Below are 15144 nucleotides of genomic sequence, written 5' to 3'. Positions count from 1 at the left end.
TGGGAAATAAGGCTCACATAGGGTAGTACCGTTTAACAAGGCTTTATTTGTATAAAAAAAGGTACTCACAAACATAAAGAGTCGATCGGCAGGTATACAACTATTGCGGTCGCGCACTTCCGGGACGCCGTGCGTTCCACAGACCGGAAGTGCGTTCCACCAGGCGGATGTGACGCGATGACGCTCTACGCGTTTCGTCAGAATGACGTCTTCAGGAGGCTCTCCTGGTGGAACGCACTTCCGGTCTGTGGAACGCACGGCGTCCCGGAAGTGCGCGACCGCAATAGTTGTATACCTGCCGATCGACTCTTTATGTTTGTGAGTACCTTTTTTTATACAAATAAAGCCTTGTTAAACGGTACTACCCTATGTGAGCCTTATTTCCCACATACCCGAGGATACCCCAGTTTCCAAGGACAGTGCGACAGAGGACTCGGGCAGGTCGGGACCATACCCCTACTTATAAGACCACTCAGGGAGAGCAGAGGGGATACAGTGGCAATATTTCCAAGGCCTGATACCCCTGCAGGGGTGATTATTGTCCGTGAGTGTGGTCCTAAGGGTGCGGGGAGCACAGAGTGATCACTGGAACCCGGGCACCCTCAAAACAGCATTTAAATGCACCTGCACTGAAGTCACTTTGTTTGCACCTTATATTTATGGACTCATAATCCATTTTGTTTTAAATGTTTATGATCTATTGGTTCTTATATTACTTTGATTAATGCTGCTATAATTTATGGTTGTCTCTATACATCTGCTGCTAGTTTTTACAGTGTTTTAAAGTTGTTTATGCCATTCCTCCTACAGATTTATATAGGTGTTTATTTATTATATATTTATATATTTTTATATATTTTCAACATATATTTTTTATGATTTTTATCACCTTTTTTATATACCACACCCACTTTTCATCAGTATATCACTATTTACATATTTATATTTCTATTTGTGTTGGCATATGGTTACTTTAAGTGGATTGATAGTGTGATTGTTTACCCTAAAGGGGTCACTTATCACGGATTTATTGATTTATAATACACATAGCACAGGATCATTGCACCTAGCACTTTACGAGTCCAACACTATTTATTACATTTAAGATTGTTCATTTTGCACTTTACACTTGTGGAGATGTGTATGGAGGATTAAGTATACAGAAGATTTGGTATATTGGCAGCGCCATACACCTGCTTTGAGTTTTTATTTTCACACTATATATCTTCGGAAATATAGTTTAACAGGTGGGCAGCAGCCATTACGAATAAGGAATCTATTAATATCCTAAGCGCGGATTTATATATATCACAGTGTGGGGAACTACTAATACTAAGTGCACAGAAATCACTGCAAATCCCAGACTGCATCAATGTTAATCTAGGCTCAGGGCCCATTACATTAACAGAGGACAACACAAATGCACCTGCATTTCATTACATTTCCGCACATTTATGTGTATTGCTATGGGCACTTCTATGCATTTTTATACATGTGTGTGTGTTTTTTTTTTTAAATTGGCAAAATAAATGGAAAAAATGCGAAACACCACGTTCGGTATTCGGCCTTCGGCCAAGCATTTCATTATTATTCGGCTTCGGCCAAGAATTTCATTTCGGTGCATCACTAGCTGAGTGCCTCCATGCCTCTTATCAGTTTCGTTGCCCTTCTCTGCACTTTTTCCAGTTCCCCCACATCCTTTTTGAGAACTGGCGTCCAAAACTAAACTGCATATTCCAGATGAGGTATTACTAATGATCTGTACAGGGGCAAAATATTATCTCGCTCTCTGCAGTCCATGCCTCTTTTAATGGAAGAAAGGACTTTGCTTACTTTGGAAACTGCAGCTTGGCATTGCATGCTATTATTAAGCTTATGATCTAACAGAACACCCAGATCCTTCTCCACTATGGATTCTCCCAGTTGTATTCCACCTAGTATGTATGATGCATGCATATTCTTAGCCCCCAAGTGCATAACTTTACATTTATCAACATTAAACTTCATTAGTCACATAGTTGCCCAATGAAACAGTGCTTTGAGGTCGGCTTGTAAGTTGGGGACATCCTGTAAGGAAGTTTTTCTACTGCATTGCTTGGTGTCATCTGCAAAAACTGAAATAGAACTTTTTGGTGTCCTTTTATGAAACGGAGATGAGCAGTGATCCTGCTGATCACAGCTCATTTCCGATCATTCTCAGTTTATGAAACAGAAATGATCGGGGGAGAACATGTTCTCCGCTGATCATCTCTTCACATGGGAATCTGTAATTGACTGACACAGAAACAGCCAGGTTATGAAGCTGCGATCCTCGCACTTCACTGGTGATCTGTGCCAGAATTCACACTTCCGGGTTCACCAGCCTGGAGCTTGTGAAGCGGGGAGTGAAGACAGAATTGGGGGAGAACTGAGGGGGAAAAAGGAAGATTATGGACTTCCTTCTTCCTTGTTCAGACCCCCCAACACAGTAATCATGTCCCCCTGCCATATTTATGTATATATATATACATGTATATATATACACACATACATGTAGATATATATTTAACGTGTATATATATATATATATCTATAATGTATGCATGTGTGTATTCAGTGTATATATATATATATTTATGTAAGGGGACTATTATTTATTAACCTTAGTGGGGATCGTGTACTCAGCAGTGATAATTTATCACTGCTTGTTTAAGCGCGCCAGGGATTTTCATACTACTGTAATCTCGCTTTGTCTCACGAGATTACAGATGCCCCATTGATTCTACACAGATCTCCGAGAAAACCGTTCTCCTCTGATCACCCTGGGCGAACTGAAGTTCTCCCATTCATAAAAGGGGTGCCAGAGGTGATCATTTTCCCCTGAGAACTGTAGAGAAGCCAACAGAGAAAAAAATTCACCCGTTCATAAAAGTACACCTTAATCCCAGACCCTATATCATTTATAAAGTTATTTAAAAGTAAGGGTCCCAACACTGAACCTTGGGGTACACCACTGATAACCTTAGACCATTCAGAGTAAGAATCATTAACCACTACTCTCTGAATTCTGTCTTTTAGCCAATTTTCTATCCAATTACAAACTGATCTTTCCAAGCCTGTAGACTTTACCTTACACATTAGCCATGTGTGGGGAACTGTGTCAAATGCTTTTGCAAAATCCTAATATACTACATCCACAGCCACACCTCTGTCCAAGGTTTTACTTACCTCTTCATAAAAAGAAATCAGGTTTGTCTGTTGCTTAAAATATTTTTTTGCAGCAAGAACTCATCTATGTGGTCTTTTAATAAACTTTCCAGTATCTTCCCGACTATAGAAGTTAAACTAACAGGTCAATAGTTACTTGGCAAAGACTATGATCTCTTTTTTAATTATACACACCACATTGTCCCGACGCCAATCCGGTGGTACTATTCCACTCCTTAATGAGTCCCTAAAAATCTGAAACAATGGCTTTGAATTGAAAGAGCTCAATTCTTTTTGGATGCGTGGGTGGATGCCATCTGGTCCAGGTGCTTTATCCACCTTTATTCTTTCTAAATATTTCTGGACCATATAACTTTTGAGCCATAGTGGATCATTTGAGGCTGTGTCGATACTATCCTCATTATGGTCATGAGCTCCTTCATGCTCCTTTGTATACACAGAGCTGAAGAAAGTATTTAACCACTTGCCGACCTCCCACAGTATATTTACTGCGGCAGTCAGCCCCTCCTGGGCAAAGCGACATAGTACTATGTTGCTCACCCAGGAGTCTGCAGGGGCGAGCGCGCGTCGCCGGAGGCGCGCTCCCTCCCCCGCTCGTTCCTGCACATCCCCGCGCATGTGACCGGTGGACCCAATGTCCGCCGGTCACTCGCGATCTCCTGGTGGAGAGGGAGAAAGGCAGGCAGATGATGTAAACAAAGCCACCTGTCATTCTCCCAGGTGTAACTGCAGAGATCATACGATCCTGCTATGTAGGATCGTATGTCTCTGTGTTTACATAAAAGCCACACCCCTTTACAGTTAACCCCTTCCCTGCCAGTGTCATTTTTACAGTAACAGTGCATATTTATAGCACTGATTACTGTAGTAATGTCACTGGTACCCCCAAAAGTGTCAAAAATGTCAGTCAAGGGTTCCGATCTGTCCACCGCAATGTCGCAGTCCCGCAAAAAAAATCGCAGATCGCCGTCATTACTCGTTAAAAAAAAAAACAATAAAAATGACATAAATATTTCCCTTAGTTAGTAAACACAATAACTTTTGCGCAAACCAATCAAAATACGTTTATTGTGATTTTTTTTACCAAAAATATGTAGCAGAAAACAAATTGGCCTAAAATGTTAAAAAATTTTGATTTTTACATTTTTTTGGGGAATTTCATATAAAAAATGTGAAAAATATTGTTATTTTTTCTAAATTTCCGCTCTTTTTTTGTTTATAGCGTAAAAAGTAAAAATCGCACAGGTGATCAAATAGCACCAAAAGAAAGCTCTGTTTGTGTAAAAAAAAGGACGTCAATTTCATTTGGGTACAGCGTCACACGACCACGCAATTGTCTGTTAAAGTCACGCAGTGCCGAATCACAAAATAGGGCCTGGTCAGGAAGGGAGTAAAATCTTCCAGGGCTGAAGTGGTTAATAAATTTGCCTTCTCTTTGTCCCCAGTCACCCACTCCTGATTATTTTGTAAAGGACCCAAATGCTCAGACCTGACATTTTTACTATTAATATATCTGAAGAATTTCTTGGGGTTTGTCTTACTATCTTTTGCAATCTGTCATTCATTTTGAATTTTGCGTCCTTGATTTCTTTTTTACATATTCTGTTATATTCTTTGTAAAAATTAACAATGATAGTGTTTTTTCATTTATGTATTTTTTAAAAGCTTTTTCCCTATTATTTATAGCTTTTTTACTTTGACCGTGAGCCACATAGGTTTTATTTTTAGCCTTTTAAACTTATTGCCCATGGAAATATACTTCGCAGTGAGTTTCCCTACAGTTTTTTTTTTAAGAATTACCATTTCTGTTCTGTGTTTATGCCAATATTTCCTCCCAGTCTAAGTCTTGGAGAGCAGCCCTGATCCTTGAAAAATTTGCTCTCTTAAAGTTAAATGTTTTTATATTTCCCGTATGCGTTTGTTGCTTACAGCTAACAGTAAATGAAATGATATTATGGTCACTGCTATATTGGTAAAAAGCTCTGCATGGTTTCAGATTACCAGGTCCAGCAGAGCATCATTCCTAGCCGGGGAATCAAAAAACTGCACTATAAAATTGTCTTGTAATAGGTTTATACATTTTTGCCCTTTAACTTTTGTTGGGTAGTTAACATTCCCCATTATTATCACTGTCCCAGCCCTTGCAGCCCCCTCTATCTGTGCAAGAAGAGGAGTCTCCACCTCCTCATTAACACCGGGAGGTCCATACCAAACTCCAATGATAACCTTTTATTACGCACACCCATTTACATTTCCACCCATTCTGCTTCAGACTCATCACACTCTCCATCAACTAGATCCTCCTTCACACTCGTTTTGGGATCACTTTTCACATAGAGACAGACACCACCACCCCTCCGTTTTACCCTGTCTTTCGGAAAGAGAGCATAGCCAGTAGTCAAGTACCAATCACACAAACGTAGGGCTCCTAATTCACTATGTTACAGACTACAATGGTAGATACCAGTCCTGAACTTTATAGACAAGCAATTTTGAATGCCCACGTGCATGCCTTCCACCATTAATATCTTTTACATGCTGTTCATTAACCACTTTACCTCCAGTCACATTGCTGCTACTGCAGCAATGTGGCTCGTTATCGTCCAGCGACGTAGACCTACGTCGCTGGACTCCGCCCCTCGTGGGCAGCGCGAGCGCCCGCCGGAGGCTCGCTCCCGCTGTGTTCAGTCACAGCGGGAGTCGGGCCAGGGGAGGAGCGGCGGCGATTGCCGCCGCTCTTCCCCGATCGTCAGGGAATCTAGTTTGGAGATCCGCCCGCTTGTGTAAACAGAGCGGGCGGATCTCCTAAGTGACAGGCAGGGACAGATAGCATGGTTCAGCATAGTTGAACATGCGATCTGTCCTTCTGTCACTCAGCCACCTCCCCCCACACACGTTAGTAAGCACCAGGCATACATTAACCCCTCCCGCTCCAATAAAATTAACCCCTTCCCTGCCAGTGTCATTTTTACAGTAACAGTGCATATTTATAGCACTGATTACTGCAGTAATGTCACTGGTACCCCCAAAAGTGTCAAAAATGTCAGTCAAGGGTCCGATCTGTCCACCGCAATGTCGCAGTCTCGCAAAAAAAATCGCAGATCGCCGCCATTGCTCGTTAAAAAAAACACCAAAAATGACAGAAATCTTTCCCTTAGTTAGTAAACGCACTTTCCCTTAGTTAGTAACTTTTGCGCAAACCAATCAAAATACGCTTATTGTGATTTTTTTATTTTTACCAAACATAGGTAGCAGAAAACAAATTGGCCAAAAATTTATTGATTTTTAAATTATTTTGGGGGGGAATTTCATAAAAAAAAATGTGAAAAATATTGTTATTTTTTCAAAATAAACGCTATTTTTTTGTTTATAGCGCAAAAAGTAAAAATCGCACAGGTGATCAAATACCACCTAAAGAAAGCTCTGTTTGTGGGAAAAAAAGTACTTACATTTTTTTTGGGTACAGCGTCGCACGACCGCGCAATTGTCAGTTAAAGTCACACAGCGCCGAATCGCAAAAAGTGGTCTGGACGTAAGACAGCAAAATCCTCCGGTGGTAAAGTGGTTAAAGCAGTGCCAAAAGTAATGTTGATTTGAAAAGTTCAGTATTAGCCCTCAGTACTTCTTTTAGTCTATAAAATAGTGTATTTGCATTTTTCATATTGCGTTTTTGCTCTTTACCTTTCCTAATAGGCATGTATGTGCCATTGTGCACATTTTTGCAGCCAAATGCACAATACAAATCTGTACCTTATGTGCTTATCGACAATAGTCTAATTGTGATGGTTAGGGTGGATTGCTTTATAAAATGGAAATTACTATGGAAGGTGTGGGTCTGGTTGACATGAAACAGGTAAGCCAAGTTAAAATTAAAGTAAAAATAAACCCTAAATCTGTGGTTGTGCGGGCCATGGACGTCAACCTCCAACTCCAAAATGTTCCGATATTTACTGTTGGATCCTTGTAAATTTAAACTAGGCTCTCTGAACACACTAGCTCCAGACTCCCTGGAAGCCTTCACCTAACAGGTGACAAAGCCAACAGCTATTTCTCCATTCCAGGGAAACTAAACTTCGCTATATGGAAAACTGTTATTTTCATTGATTCCTTCAAAGTAGCACTTGTGTGTCTAGTTCAGTCAATAAATGAAGTCTGTTTAGGCAAACTGCCTGGCCTATTTATGAATCAACATCAGCTTCAGTTTTTATAAAACTCACTCTCTGCTTATGTATTAAGTGGATCCCCTGAGCTCTTTAAAATATAATTGAGCTGCTTATTAGTGTGGCAATGCCAGCTTGGCAGTTCTTTACACAAACTCTTCAACTAGTTCAAGTTGAGTTACACATTCATTTTATTCATCTATTTTATATCTGGGGAAAGAAGATTTTATCTTGCATTCCATTAAGATGCATGAGATATATCTAAAAATATTTAGTAATTAAATGAAGTAAGCTTTCGTTATGTAAGGGGAGACTGTTCCCTGCAATGTTTACCAAACTTTTTTTCTTTTACTCTTTGTGGTGATGTGGCAAGCAAGACTCCTGTGGTCTTTATATGATGTGATGAGATGAGTCAGGGTTTGGAGCCAATGGGGAAAATGCAGCTTGAGTTTGACATCAGTTTGGGAGATCATTAAGAATTCATTGCAGGCACATTTGTTCTGCAGTTGATCGGCATTTAAATCTACTTCAGCTGCTTTTACATTTCCAGCGACTTGTATGGGGATAAAAGCAGTTCTGAAAAGTAATAAAAGCCCATCAACACTGGCTCTAATACATTTCATAGCGGTAACAGAATCAATATCCCAGGACCTGCGAATTTTGCATTAAAGCGGTTGTATACTGCCTAAAAGAAAAAAACAAAAACAAAAAACAAACCCTACAAGACAAAGGCACAATGAGCTAGTATGCATTGCATACTAGTTCTTTATGAAATACTTACCTTAAAACGAAGCCCCGACACGGACCCCCGGACACCGCTGTGGGAGCTGACATGCTCCCTCGGCGTCTCTTTCAGGTTCAGCGGCTCCGGCGCTGTGAGTGGCCAGAGCCGTAATGACGTCACTCCCGCGCATGCAAGGAACTCTGAAGGTCCGTCGGACCTTTAGAGCGCATGCGCCACTAGCGTCAGCTGTTGCATGCAGGGCAAATATCTCCTAAACCGTGCAGGTTTAGGAGATATTAATTGTACCTACAGTTAAGCCTTATTATAGGCTTACCTGTAGGTAAAAGAAAAAAAAAGGAGTATACTACCGCTTTAAGTAATTTGTATATTTTTAGCACCTGTTCTGGGTCAGAGTTGATCAGAGTCTACAGAGGTTCCCTGTGTGAAAGTTTGAGCCCACTTCGAAGTTGATTAATGTTTCATTTTCTATCTGCAGGCCATTTTGCCATCCTCCCACCTGACCTAAGTCTTACTAAATGTCAGAAATGAATAAAGCTAATGGTTGTGCACATGTACCAGCACACAGACGAGCTTGGGCACGCATCCAGTGGGAACTAACACATTGGCGCATTAGTTGCACCAAGCTGTCTATTCAAAGGGAACCCTGGCGTGTGCTAATTGCTGGATGTTCTTCAGCTTTCCCATGATCTGTGTTCCTGTTTTTGCTGGCTCGACTCGTTTCTTACCTTGCTCTTTGGATTTTGGATACTGGCCTTGGCTTGCCTCTGACTATGCTCTGCTACTTCCCTGGAACTGACCTGGGCCTGCTACTGGACATTGCTCTGCCTGCTTCCCCGGTACTGACTTCGGCCTGCTACTAGACCTTTCTTTGCCTGCATCCCTGGTACTGACCTCGGTCTGCTACTGGACCTTGCTCTGCCTGCTTCCCTGGTACTGACCTCAGTCTGCTACTGGACCTTGCTCTGCCTGCTTCCCTGGTACTGACTTTGGCCTGCTACTATACCTTTCTCTGCCTGCATCCCTGGTACTGACCTCGGCCTGCTAATGGACCTTGCTCTGCCTGCTTCCCTGGTAATGACCTCAGTCTGCTAATGGACCTTGCTCTGCCTGCTTGCCTGGTACTGACCTCAGTCTGCTACTGGACCTTGCTCTGCCTGCTTCCCTGGTACTATCTTCAGCCTGCTTCCTGACCACGCTGCTGCCTTCCCCTGTTTGACCCTGGCTCACCTTAACTACATCTCTGACCATGGCAATCACTTGCTAGCAAGTTACCAGCACCTGTGCTACTTTGAGCCTTGTACCTCTGTCCCCGCATTCAGGGTTGCTAGGCCTAGAGCCACAAGGGAAGCCCACTTGTCTACTCAGTCTCTAACCAAGGTACGTGACACTAAATCAAGAACTTACAAGGCATCTTTTTGGAGTATGCTTAACAGTGGTCTATATATTCACATGTAAAACTTTCCCATAGTGCTAGTATCAATGCTAATGACCCAGGGTGTTTTTACAGGCTCTTGTTAAGGGGGCAGGGCTACAGAAACTCAGCAACCACCATCTAACATGGCTAGATGCAAGCTATGTCTGTGTTGGATCTCTTGATTCATCCTATAACGTCCATGTGAAATTTTAAACCACTTGAAAGGAAATTTTATTTATTGATGTAGTATTTGTCTTTGTTTCAATCAGTAAATTGGTCCATATATTATTGAGCACTGCCTCTGATGTCTAGGATATGATAGGAGGGGGGTTGAAAACAGTAAAAAAAAATCAAATTTCAGGTGCATTAATGTAAAGAGAAATCATAATGTTTTTGGACGATTTCATAAACTTTTAAATGCTTATATATTTATAAACTGAACTTTTATGTCACTCTTTGTATAACTTGTATCAAATACTAACTTTTGAAAATGCACATTTAATTTTGACTGTTTCCATGAGAGAACATTTCTGGGAAGTTTAAGAAGACAGCCATGCAGAAGCTGCATACTTGTAGATTGTCTCTTTCTAACTGAACTTGCTTTTTACAATTTATTTGTTTTACTATTTATAAAAGTTTTTATTTTGCTTATAAATGATGGTTTGACACACCAAAGAAACAATTGACTGGGCTTATCTTCAGTTTATTTATTTATTTATTACAGGTACTTATATAGCACTGCCAATTTACGCAGCACTTTAGATACATATTGTGAATCGGTCCTTGCCTTCAAGGAGCTTACTATCTAAGGTTCCTAACTCTCATTTATACATACATATACATAGGCCAATTTAGACAGGGTCCACCTAACCTACCAGCATGTCTTTGAGGTGTGGGAGGAAACCATATTACCCGGAGGAAACCCACCCACCTGCAGGGAGAATATGCAAACTCCAGGCAGGTAATGACATGATCGAGATTTGAACCGCAGTTGAATACAAATTGTGATTGTAAGGTCAATTGGTTACTGGGAGATAAAATTTTTGCACTGAAACAATCGTATTACTGTAAGACCAAGAAGATTCAACCCCCCAAAAAAAGGGGGAAGAAAGAATTGGGGATTTTTTAAGTGCCAACAATCAAAAACATAATTTAAAATGTACAAAGTTTATTATTTTCAAAAATTAAAAAAAAAAAGAAACAGACGATAATTGAAGATAGATAGACATACATAATTAAAATAAATTTTTTAGCTGTGCACATAATGAATTCATATACATATATATGCGATAATGTAATGGAGTATCATGTTTCACCAAAACGGTTTCCTTAGGAGATAGTTTTTATCAAGTTATTTGGGTAGCAGGGGCTGGCAAGGTGCTGAATATAGCCTCCCGAAAACATCACAGCACCCTGCCTCGGCATTCCTCTCCAGAGTCCTCAAACCTGATACAAGCAGTGGGCTGGCTCTCAGAATGTCTTGATGGGAGAATGGCAGTCAGTGGATGTTATATTCTCCGTGTTGTGAGAGACACAGGACTCTGATCTGGAACAACGGTTGTTTATTCAGGACTCACTGTACACTCCAGCATGCATTACAGGACAACTCTGTATATCAATGCATCTCTTACATGTCTCTAAGATGGCCACTCAGCCTTAAAGTAACAGTACAGTGGACACTCCTAGGCAGGCTACACTTACATGCAGAGCACCGTAGGGATCATCCACATATAATTTTTTGTAAATTAAGTTGCGCTAAGTGTGATAAATGGAGATGTAAAGTCCATAAAGTCCCAATAGTAAATGATGATGACAAAATCCTAGATGTGATCCTGGACCAGACTCCCTTAAGGGTATAGGCTTACCAGATTCAGGTAAGGGAAAAGCAGATGCTCAATGAATCTTGTCACCTTGATAGAAGATCCAGGCCCACGTGAGCGGTAGACTCAATGGTCATTGGATCATGAAAAAAATGTAAAATACGCAATAGCGTAAAACCCAACAAATAGGTAAATATCACCAATGTGACTTGAGAATAGCGTGTGTAAAAATTAGACCACCACCAAAGATTCTTATTATCAGTGGGCAAGTGTATATTAAAGAAAATGGTGTGTGTTAAATACCCCTTACCAAATATAAATAAGGGTAGGTGTATATAAACCAATAAATAATTCCAGCTGAAGTTGCCTCTTACCAGACGACTATAATGGATGTGCCAAAGTGAAAAAAACAATGATGAAAGATAGGTGTAGAACCATCACCAGCTAGATGAGCCTCTTACCATGTGAACGAAATCAAAATGTGTAAAATCAGATTCCAATGAGACACCAAGATTCAGTACCGAAAAGGAACCAGTAGGGGTCACCTCTTACCAGAGGTAAGAGGTGACCCCTACTGGTTCCTTTTCGGTACTGAATCTTGGTGTCGTCTGGTAAGAGGCAACTTCAGCTGGAATTATTTATTGGTTTATATACACCTACCCTTATTTATATTTGGTAAGGGGTATTTAACACACACCATTTTCTTTAATATACACTTGCCCACTGATAATAAGAATCTTTGGTGGTGGTCTAATTTTTACACACGCTATTCTCAAGTCACATTGGTGATATTTACCTATTTGTTGGGTTTTACGCTATTGCGTATTTTACATTTTTTTCATGATCCAATGACCATTGAGTCTACCGCTCACGTGGGCCTGGATCTTCTATCAAGGTGACAAGATTCATTGAGCATCTGCTTTTCCCTTACCTGAATCTGGTAAGCCTATACCCTTAAGGGAGTCTGGTCCAGGATCACATCTAGGATTTTGTCATCATCATTTACTATTGGGACTTTATGGACTTTACATCTCCATTTATCACACTTAGCGCAACTTAATTTACAAATATTCTACAGGGTGTGGTCACACTTGAAGTTGCTGCTGTTCAATATTATTTTCTTTAAGCGCGGTTAATCCCCCTCTATATACCATCCACATATAATGCTGAGCCTCCAAGACTTAAAGAACTGAAATCCAGTATCCTTAGTATTTCACCCTTTTTTTTTTTCTCTTATATCTCTTTATTTTAATGTTTATAAAGCTACTTTTGTTACCCACACATTGGTTAAAGGGTATATAAAGCAAACATTTTTTGTTTTTAGCATTGGGCTGGCCCCTAGGTTCTCATTGGGGAGATTCCTCCTATTTGTCCAGTAGTGATGAGACGAACACCCCCACCCGGTTTGGTTCGCAAAACACAGCGAACAGGGAAAGAGTTTGTTAGAACATGCAAACTTCATTAAAGTCTATGGGACTCGAACATGAAAAATCAAAAGTCCTAATTTTAAAGGCTTAAATGCAAGTTATTGTCCAAAAAAGTGTATGGGGGTCCAGGTACTGCCCTGGGGGTCATGTACCAATGCAAAAAATGTTTTTAAAAGCAATTGTTTTTTACAGGAGCAGTGATTTTAATGATGCTTAAAGTGAAACAATAAAAATTAAAAATTCCTTTAAATATCATGCCTGGGGGGTCCCCTTAGGCTCCATTCACACTACCGCGACTTGTCAGGCGACTTGTCAGCCTGACAAGTCGCGGTCCATGCAGTGCTACAGGACCAGTTCTAATAGGCGCGACACAAGTTGCTCCGACTTAGAAAAAGGGTCCTGTACTACTTCGGGGCGACCTCGGAGCGACTTGCATAGACATTCATTATATGAAGTCCGTGCAAGTCGCGCTGAAGTCGTGGTGCACGCGACTTGTGAAGTCGTCCCCGAAGTCGTGCCGCTTCAGTGTGAATGCGGTCTTAATGTGCCTGTAAAGTGGCGCACTTGTACAATGTATGTAGCCTGCTGCAGCAATACTGACATTCCTGAAGGAAAAAATGTCATTTAGCTTGCTTGTGGCTGTAATGTATTGTCGGCTCCCGGCAAAACAGATAAAAAAACATAAAAAAAAGGGCGTGTGGTCCCCCCTCAAAATTCATACCAGACCTGGACAGGATGGGCAGGGACAAGTGCCCCCCCTCCTGAACCATACCAGGCCACTTGCCCTCAATAAAGGAAGGGTGCTTTGGGGTGCCCCCCAAAGCCCCTTGTCCCCATCTTTATGGGGACAAGGGTCTCTTCCCGACAACCCTGGGCTGTGGTTGTGGGGGTCTACGGGTGGGGGGCTTATCGGAATCCTTTAACAAGGGGGCCCCCAGATCCTGCCCCCCCTATGTGAATGGATATTGGGTACATCGATCGCACCCCTACCCAGTCAAAAAAAGTGTACAAAAAAAATAAAGACAAAAGCCAGTTTTTGACAAGTCCTTTATTAAAAAAATTGAAAAATAGTGTCCCCTGATGTAAATCCATCATCAATCACCTCGCCCGCCGCCGTACCACAAAATATATATAAAAAAAAAAAAAAGATCTTGCCTCTTCAGACGCTTCCTGCGCAATGAGCTGATTGAGTTTGACAGCTCTTTAATAGGAATCTGACGTCACGAGCGCCCCTTAATGCACTGCTCAGGTGCAGTGAATAAATTACTGCCGTCACGTGAAACAATAAAAAGGAAAGGTTCCTTTAAACATCATGCCTTGGGGGTCCCCTTAATGTGCCATTTGTGCGATGTATGGAGCAGCAATACTGACATTTCTAAAGGAAAAAATGTAGTTTAAAACTTTCTTGCGGCTGTAATGAATTGTCGGCTCCCAGAAATACAGATAAAAAACATGAAAAAAAACAGCATGGGCCCCCCCCCCATCCATACCAGACCCTCTGAGTGGTGTCCCCGCCCCTTTCCTATAAAAGAGCTGTCAAGGCTCCAGCAGCTTATTACGCCGGAGGCGTTGGGGGTGGAGTTGGATAAAATATCATGGGTCTAAACAGACTCCTAACATCTCACCTTTGAGACAGAGAAAGGAATTGAGGGCACCGATTCTTCAATTCCTTTCTCTGTAGCCTCAGTTGCACTGAAGATGAATGAAGAGGCTTCTGTTTATTCATAAACTGAAGCACACTATGCTCAGTTATGAACGAACACAGTACCGATCACTCACTGTGTCCAATTCATAAATGGAAGGGGCTAGGGCTGGTAAAAAAATATTTACCGACCCCTTCCCCCACTCTTAATCTGCCTGTGAGCTTGCAGCAGCCGGCGGGAGAAGGAAGCCTGGTGGTGCTGCAGGGGGATGAAAGGGGGGGGCGGGCACACAGGGGAGCAGCCAAGGGAGGGGGATTGGTGTGACTGGGGCTGGTAAATTACATATTTACTGGTCCCTTCCCTCACTCTTAATCTGCCCGTGAGCCTGCAGCAGCCAGCGGGAGAGGGAAGCCTGGTGGTGCTGCGGGGGGATGAAGGAGGGCAGGCACACGGGGGGGGGGGCAGCTCAGGGAAGGCAATCAGTGTGGCGGAATGGAAGGACAATTACATAACAATGCACTGTCTGTGTCTCTCCCTCCAGCAGCTGAAAGCCAGCAAAATGGAGAGAAACCTGTTTTCAGCTGCTGGAGGAAGTGACACAGACAAGTACATTGTTCTGTAATTGTCATTCCGTCCCGCCGCACCGATCCCCCTGCTGTCCGGGTCTCCCTGTGTGACCCTCCCTACAGAAGGCCCGGTTGTACCACCCTATCGGCAGCCCTGGTGTA

This window comes from Pelophylax lessonae (genome assembly GCF_965119305.1).
Source record: "Pelophylax lessonae genome assembly, chromosome: 13".
Lineage (NCBI taxonomy): Eukaryota > Metazoa > Chordata > Amphibia > Anura > Ranidae > Pelophylax > Pelophylax lessonae.
The sequence above is the reverse complement of the archived record's forward strand: the minus strand, read 5'-3'. Positions refer to the sequence as shown.